This window comes from Cucurbita maxima, unplaced genomic scaffold (genome assembly GCF_002738345.1).
Source record: "Cucurbita maxima cultivar Rimu unplaced genomic scaffold, Cmax_1.0 Cma_Scf00042, whole genome shotgun sequence".
Classification (NCBI taxonomy): Eukaryota; Viridiplantae; Streptophyta; class Magnoliopsida; order Cucurbitales; family Cucurbitaceae; genus Cucurbita; species Cucurbita maxima.
Window position 1 is genome coordinate 1,467,233 of NW_019272058.1, and position 7,548 is coordinate 1,474,780.

General features: G+C 36.2%; 1 non-coding gene across 1 annotated transcript; it reads left to right on the forward strand.

Moving 5' to 3' along the window:
• The first annotated feature begins 487 nt into the window (after nucleotides 1-487).
• On the forward strand, nucleotides 488-557 carry TRNAP-GGG. Its single transcript has one exon. It is a non-coding gene; the product is annotated as a tRNA-Pro (tRNA).
• Nucleotides 558-7,548: the final 6,991 nt, after the last annotated feature.

Here is a 7,548-nt window from a genome sequence, read left to right on the forward strand (position 1 = left end):
CATAGTGTATATTCTTCCATCTTAAAACTAAAACTATGATGATGCTCTTTTTTAATATCATTTTATCTTTTCCACTTTCAATAGGCATGCCTACCCAAATCCTAACTTTCGATATTTGCTTTACTTGTGTATTCCACGATATGTGTCTCAAATGGAACTATCAAACTAAAACTTACATTATTTTCTTCTCAATACAGTAATTGTCGCAAACCCTATGTAAATAATTTAACAGCGGTCTAGTCTAAAAGATATAATAATAATGATTATTTCTCATGGATTTCATTAACAAAGAAAATAAATGAAATAATGATGATACATTCCATAAAAAACATAATATATAGTCCATACTAAGGGCATTTGGTCTAGTGGTATGATTATTGCTTTGGGTGCAAGAGGTTGTCCAAAAGAAAAAAAGCACTAAAATAATTAATTATCAGGTTTATGAAAAAGAAATTGTCATTCTTTTGTCTTTTAAAATCCATACAAAGGGCATTTGGTCTAGTGGTATGATTCTTGTTGGGTGCAAGAGGTCTCGAGTTCGATTCTCGGAATGCCCCTCCAAAAGAAAAAAAGTACTAAAATAATTATCGTTTCAGGTGTGAGAGGTCTCAAGTATATCGTTTCTACTATAAAGGCATTTTCCTGAACCAACCGGGCACAAAACGCCGAGGTAGAAAGTCGAATGCGAGCTCTTTTCGCGTATACGCAATTGCAAGTATGAGTGCTAGGTAAGAGAGAATGTCGAATGAGAAAGACATTCAATTACGGCAACATTCGCAACTACCAAAGTGCACTAAACCTAATAGAGATCTTCGACCTAACGATAATGGAACTTCAAGCCCATTTAATCAATCCGCTTTGTACCTTGTTGTTGACCGAACCAGTTGCACGCCAGACCCAAATCATGAGACAGATTTATGAAAAAGAAATTTCGAGTATGACTTAGTCATGCTATTTGAATAGCCTGAAGTCATCATACCTATCCACCGGTTTCGAAGACTCCTTCGGCATCAATGTGCTCCAATGAAAGAGACCATACCCTTTCCTGAACCAGAACTGGGCACAAAACGCCGAGGTAGAAAGTCGAAAGCGAGCTCTTTTCGTGTATACACAATCTCGAAGCCCAATTACCTCACGGACGGTCTCCTCAACCCTTGCGAGTATGAGTGCTTGGTAAGAGAGAATGTCGAATGAGAAAGACATTCGATTACGGCAACATTCGCAACTACCAAAGTGCACTAAACCTAGTAGAGATCTTCGACCTAACGATAATGGAACTTCAAGCCCATTTAATCAATCCGCTTTGTACCTTGTTGTTGACCGAACCAGTTGCACGCCAGGCCCAAATTCTCTCTCAGTCACCCGTTGACAAAAGTAAGATCAGATCTGAAGTTTACGAATCGAAGAGAAAATGGATCTGAGTTATACACGCTTTCAGTTTCAAAAGCTTCGCTTGGCTACGGTACTTTATTCAGGATGTACAACAATATAGTCATCTCTTAGCCGTGTATAGAGAATTCCTTGATCTTTTCTTTGGCGGATAACACAAATGAAATCGATTCTCTGACCGCCCATCTTATGAGTCCAGTCTTGTCTTGTTGGTTTGTTGTACTATTCTATACCTCTCTCGATTGATCGAAAGACGTTCGACAGCTGGGAGGGCCTATCGTGAGGGAACTTTCCTTTTCATGGTAGGCAAATTTAAAGAGGGAGATGCGTATGTCCACGGTGATCAAGGTAGAGCGACTTCTTCTTTAAAAGAGGTTGGTTTTATCGAAACTGTTAAATCCGCTTTCATTAAAGAAAAAATATAAGCCCTTGGTTTGGTAGATGTCAATTCGTATGGCAATGTGGACTCGACTCAGGATGAGGATTCCGCTTTTCATATTGCTGCTATGAGCTGAAAGAGCTGGTAAGCTATCTCACTAAACGAAAAGAAAAAGCACATACGGGTTGACCTCGTTACAAGTGGCGGGGGCTAGCCAAAGAAGGTCAGTCGAACTAGGTTAGGACCCTTGATCTGGTTCAGCTAGGTTCTTCCATGCAAAAATGTATGTGTATCCGTATCTTCTTTTTGTTTATACGTTTGGAGAAAACTGCTAAGCCCGCCTTTCTTACCAAGTGTGATTCAATCTTTCAGCTCAAACTTTCCTCTCGTCCGACGGAAAAGGTAGGATTACGACTACCTTTTCCTTTTCTTGCCGGAGCCAAGGGATCAATCAGTTTCTACCAAAAAGTTCGCTATCTATTAGTTGTCGTAATCGAATGTATTTCTCATTTCATGTTAGCTCCTCCAAGAGCTTCCAGGTCCGTAGTAGACGAAACCTTGGACTTCTATTGAACTTATAGCATTGCCTGTTGAGCTCGCCGTTGAGGGTTGGCCTTACAGGAGATCGAGCAGCCTTTCTTTCCTTGCCTGGTATGCTTTCCTGCTTATCGTGTAACTAGCCAACTAGCCAAACTAAGAGGGAGAGGGATCATGTCAATCAATTTTTATGTGCATTTTGTCCGTCCTGTACTTGCCTGCTTAGCTTTCTTAGCCAACATCTCCGGTTTCCCCCAAACCAAGAGGTTCGCTTATCCATACCCAACAGTCACACTTTCAGCTGAAAGACTTATTTTTTTTTCATAAAGTCGGTTCATAGATCAAGAAAGAATGAAGCTGCTTACAGGGACGGTTACGCGATACGTCTTTTCATACTCACCTTTTCTTTAACCCTGCTATCAACCGAGCCATTCTCGTTTGTTTCTTTAAGGGGTCTCCCCATTGTAGATTACTCGGATTGGTTCTCGCATCCCTGTGCCAAAAAGTATGGGCGAGTTTGGTTTGAGCGTTCATCGATTGGGTGGATCCATATGCTCCGGAGGGGTGAGACGAGGTGTAGCGCATCTGTTTTGGGTATGTTGTCCGCTAAAGGTTTTAGGAAATGGGTACAAATTTTCTACATAGGTCATCTGTGGTCACAATCCTTTTAAGGAAGATGCTCCCAAATAATCGGTGAACAATAGCCTTTAAAAAAGTTTCAGAGAGCAAGAAGAGATAGAACAGAGAATAGGAGTGAGTCGTGCAAGGAAGAAGGAACTAGTAGGTTTAATTTGGGTTCGTTTGAACTAAAACACGAACCAAAATTTTTCAAACGAACCCAAATTTAAGACTCTCTAGCCCAAAGTCCATATGTGGTAAGAAAAAAAAAACCTTCCGTGGCCCAACCCTTATTCGCAGTCCACATCCAACCATTTCTTTTTCAACCTACACATATGCTCCATGCCAAACTCACGTAACTAGTCAGAAGATGCGGCCCACAATTGAAAGAAAGACAAGTGTAACAATCGCACTCTTGCAGTAGTGAGACAATAATTATGTGACATTTGTTCTAATCCAGTGAACAAGTCAACCATGCAAAATTCAGACTGAACGAACAATAGCAGTGTATGCTTAAATCACGTTTAGAAGAAATATTTTAGAAAACGTGAGCGAGGAAAGACGTCAAAAACAATTTCAAATAGAGCAATGTTATAAGCTAAAAGTGAATAAACAACAACTGGTCACGTTCTCCTATAGTACATTTTGGGACATTTTAGTTCTGATGAGTGTATATATGATTTTGAGGACTAATCATACATACCGTAGGATTAATCTGATTGACGCTGTCCATAAACATGACGTTCAACATCATCAAAGAGAAGACGACATCGGGCCTATTGAAGGTGTTGTCAAATATGTACGAAAATACGTCGGCTATGAACAAGGTGTATTTGATGCAGAGGTTGTTCAATCTACAAATGTCGATATGTTGCAAATCATATAAATTAGTTCAACATGATTGTAAGTCAATTGAGTTGGGTGGACATTATGTTAAAAAATGAAATTAAAGCATTGATTTTTGTGTAATCTTTACTCGAGTCGTGGTATACTGTTGTTGCTGCAATCAACAGTTCACGAGGATCTAATAAATTGAAATTTAATGAAATTCAAGATGTCAGCGAAAGCCCAAACGAGAAATTGGAGATTCATCAGACAATGCTCTCATTGTTGATCGAAGGGGAAGAAGTAAATCAAAGAGCCCAAACAAACATGGGTGATCAAAATTAAGAAACGGTGAAAAATCTCCAAACAAACAAAACGAAAGAGTTGAAATTGTGGAGAAAAATAACACTTTCGAACAGATTGTACAAAATTGAAGAAAAGAAAAATCACAAATTTGAAGATAACAATAATTCCATATGTTCAGCAAAGATACTGAGAATACTTTAATCCTTAGCGTGAATAGCCCAATTGAATTTTGGATTTTAGATTCAGTTGCATCGTTTCATTCGTCTCCAAGTAAGGAATTTTTTTCAAAATTTAAAACAAGGAAATGTTAGGAAGGTGTATATTGCCGACAACAAAACGTTGGAGATTGTTGGAGATTGAAGGGAAGAGAGATGTCTACATATAAACTCTAACAGAAAATGAGTGAGTGGACATTATAGAATGTCATAAATATTTCTGATCTCAAGAAGAATCTGATCTCTATTGGTCAGTTTGATAGCACAGGTTATGCAGCCGAGTTTGGAAAGAGTTTGAGAAAGATTGTGAAGGGTGTCATGGTGGAAGCATGACCTAAAATATGGAACCCTATACACCAACTAGAGTGTATAAAAAAAGTTGTTGTTGCTAAGAGGGTTTCTAATTCAAGTAACAGCAACAACAACCAAGTTTTTACACCCTACAGCAGTGTCAATACACTTGTACATATGAGCATCAAAGAAATGAAGATGATGGGTGCAAATGAAGTTTTAGAAGGCCTAAAATCTATTGATATGGGTGTTTGTGAGAGCTGCGTTATGGAAAAATATAAACGAGTTAGCTTCACAAAAGCTGCTAGAGAATCAAAGAAAGTGCGATTGCAAATGGTCCATACAGACGTTTGGGGACCATCTCTAGTTTCTTCATTTATAGTACCAAAATTTCACGGATTAGATGTCTCGCATTGTGCAACGAAAACTCTCTGTTTTCCTAAGGCTAGTTATATATCTCATGAACACTCTTTTCCTCCTCACGATATCTAGACACTATAACGTTGATCAAGTATTGTCTTATATAGTTAACGTTCACTCTTTAACGTCCAAGGACATTTTATAACTACCACGAAAATCAAAACATACAATAAATTTATACAAGTTTTACAACATATTATATACTACAAAATAGGGTTAGACTGCTTACTTTGTCGCGGAGAGACGTGTCATTGAGCTGAGTCAAAGAGATATACGACTCTTTATCCTAAGAAAACATTTATATAATTTAAAATCCGGCTACTCTGATACCAATCTGTCACAACCCAAATTTCAAAGGTTCAAAACTCAAATAGAAACTAAAATTAAAAGTGAAAACAAATAAAAACAAATATAAATAAAAGTAAATTAATATAAAATAATGTTGTAAAATTAAAATGAGATTGAGAAAACAACACCACATTAAATATAAAATTAAATTAAATTATAAGACGGTGTTGTTCAAATTTATCCAAACAAAAAAAAAAGTGTTTGGGATAGAATTACAAAAAAAAAAAAAAAAATACAAAAAAACTCAAACACAAAGACCTGTGACCGCATCTCCTGTTAGTGCACAACCTTTGAAGGCTCCCTCATACGCTGCATAACAACCCCATCTGTGAGTGCACACCTTTGAAGGCTCCCTCATACGAACCCATCCAAAATAATCACACATGTGGCCGCATCTCCTGACTTTAAACTGCTAGTCTAAACATGGTTTCGTCACCAAAGCTTTAGAGTTTAATCTATCTTTACAAAAATATTTTGTAAAATATTTTTCTCTTAATTTATAATTAGTCATCAAAAGTAATAATTAGGTACAAATTTGGTTTAGAATTCAAAACTTTCAAATCTTGCTGTTCCTTAACCATATTCAAATCGAGATTCTTGAACTCCTTGTACCTTAAATAAAGTTGGTCTCCTTTAATAAATAGGAATTTCTCTTAAGATCATTAAATTCTTATAGACTCTAGGCTCAATATCATTAATACAATTATGGTTTATCTTAAACACGCCAAACATAAAACTAAAGTGCGTTCAATTTAACTTCATTTTATTGTCATCTTGAATGATGTTTAGGGTATATTCTTGATTTACCTTAAAGCTCTTGTGACATGACAGTTCATATTAGTTAAACTTTCTGCAAAATCACAAGTTAAAAAACAACAACGATGAACCTAGGTCTATTAGTCATTTCAAAGACAATTTCTTTCTCCATCTTATCGATAATAATAGTTCAACTAAATTAATATTATGCAAAGAAACAAGTTTACGACTCATAAAAACAGCTACCTAAATTATGTCCTAAAAATTTGAAAACATAAGTTGTAGTTGATAATTACACAAAAATTTCCCTAAATTCATGAATTCGTGTTCAATTAGTTAATCCTAAAGATGGTAACTAGCATATAGTAATTGAAACTCCACATGAAGTAATTTAAAGTTCCCCAATGTTTATCTCATCTTTAATGAAGCATGAATTGCATTGAAGTTCATGAAATGCTTATAGACTCCAACTCTGAGTACTATTAATGTGTTTCATTGAGTTTCTCATAAATGAAACTAAGGTGCATTCAATTCAACTTTATTTTCTTGTCATACGAGATAAAACGAAAAAATTAAATCAAACAAACGGATGAACTGAACCGAATCAATCCAACCCAAATTGATTTAGTTTGTTTTTTTTGTTGGGTTGTTGGTTTATTTGATAACCCTTTTATATTATAACAATGTCCTCCAACTAAGAGAAAATATATTTGAGTAAAAGCTAAAAATATTGGATGTTCAAGAAAAGGCATTTGGTTTAGTGGTGTGATTCTTCATATTTGACATCAACCTAACTTCATATTCGACATTTTATATTTACTATCATGCTCTTAATACTCATAGTCTTTCTTAACATCTCATCCCAAGGCTTTATTCTCCAAGACACATCATTTTATACTTACCATCATGCTCTTAATACTCATAGTCTTTCTTAACATCCCATCCCAAGGCTTTATTCTCCAAGACACATCATTTTATACTTACCATCATGCTCTTAATACTCATAGTCTTTCTTAACATCCCATCCCAAGGCTTTATTCTCCAAGACACATCATTTTATACTTACCATCATGCTCTTAATACTCATAGTCTTTCTTAACATCCCATCCCAAGGCTTTATTCTCCCATACACATTCTACATCTAAGGACTTCTCGTATTTCCTGCAATACGACAAAATACGACCTTAATACCTAGGCCTAAGGCTTCATATATATGTTTCAAGTGGTAAAACAAGGGCATTTGGTCTAGTGGTATGATTCTTGCTTTGGGTGTGAGAGGTCTCGAGTTTGATTCTCAAAATGCCCCTTCAAGATATTGTAGTACGAATTGTGGGGATGTAGCTCAGATAAGATAGTAGAGCACTCACTTCTGATGTGGAAAGTTACGAGGTTGATACCTTGCATCTCCAAAATGAATCAATCACTAAATATATTATTTCTTTTCAATTTTTTCTTATTTACGAC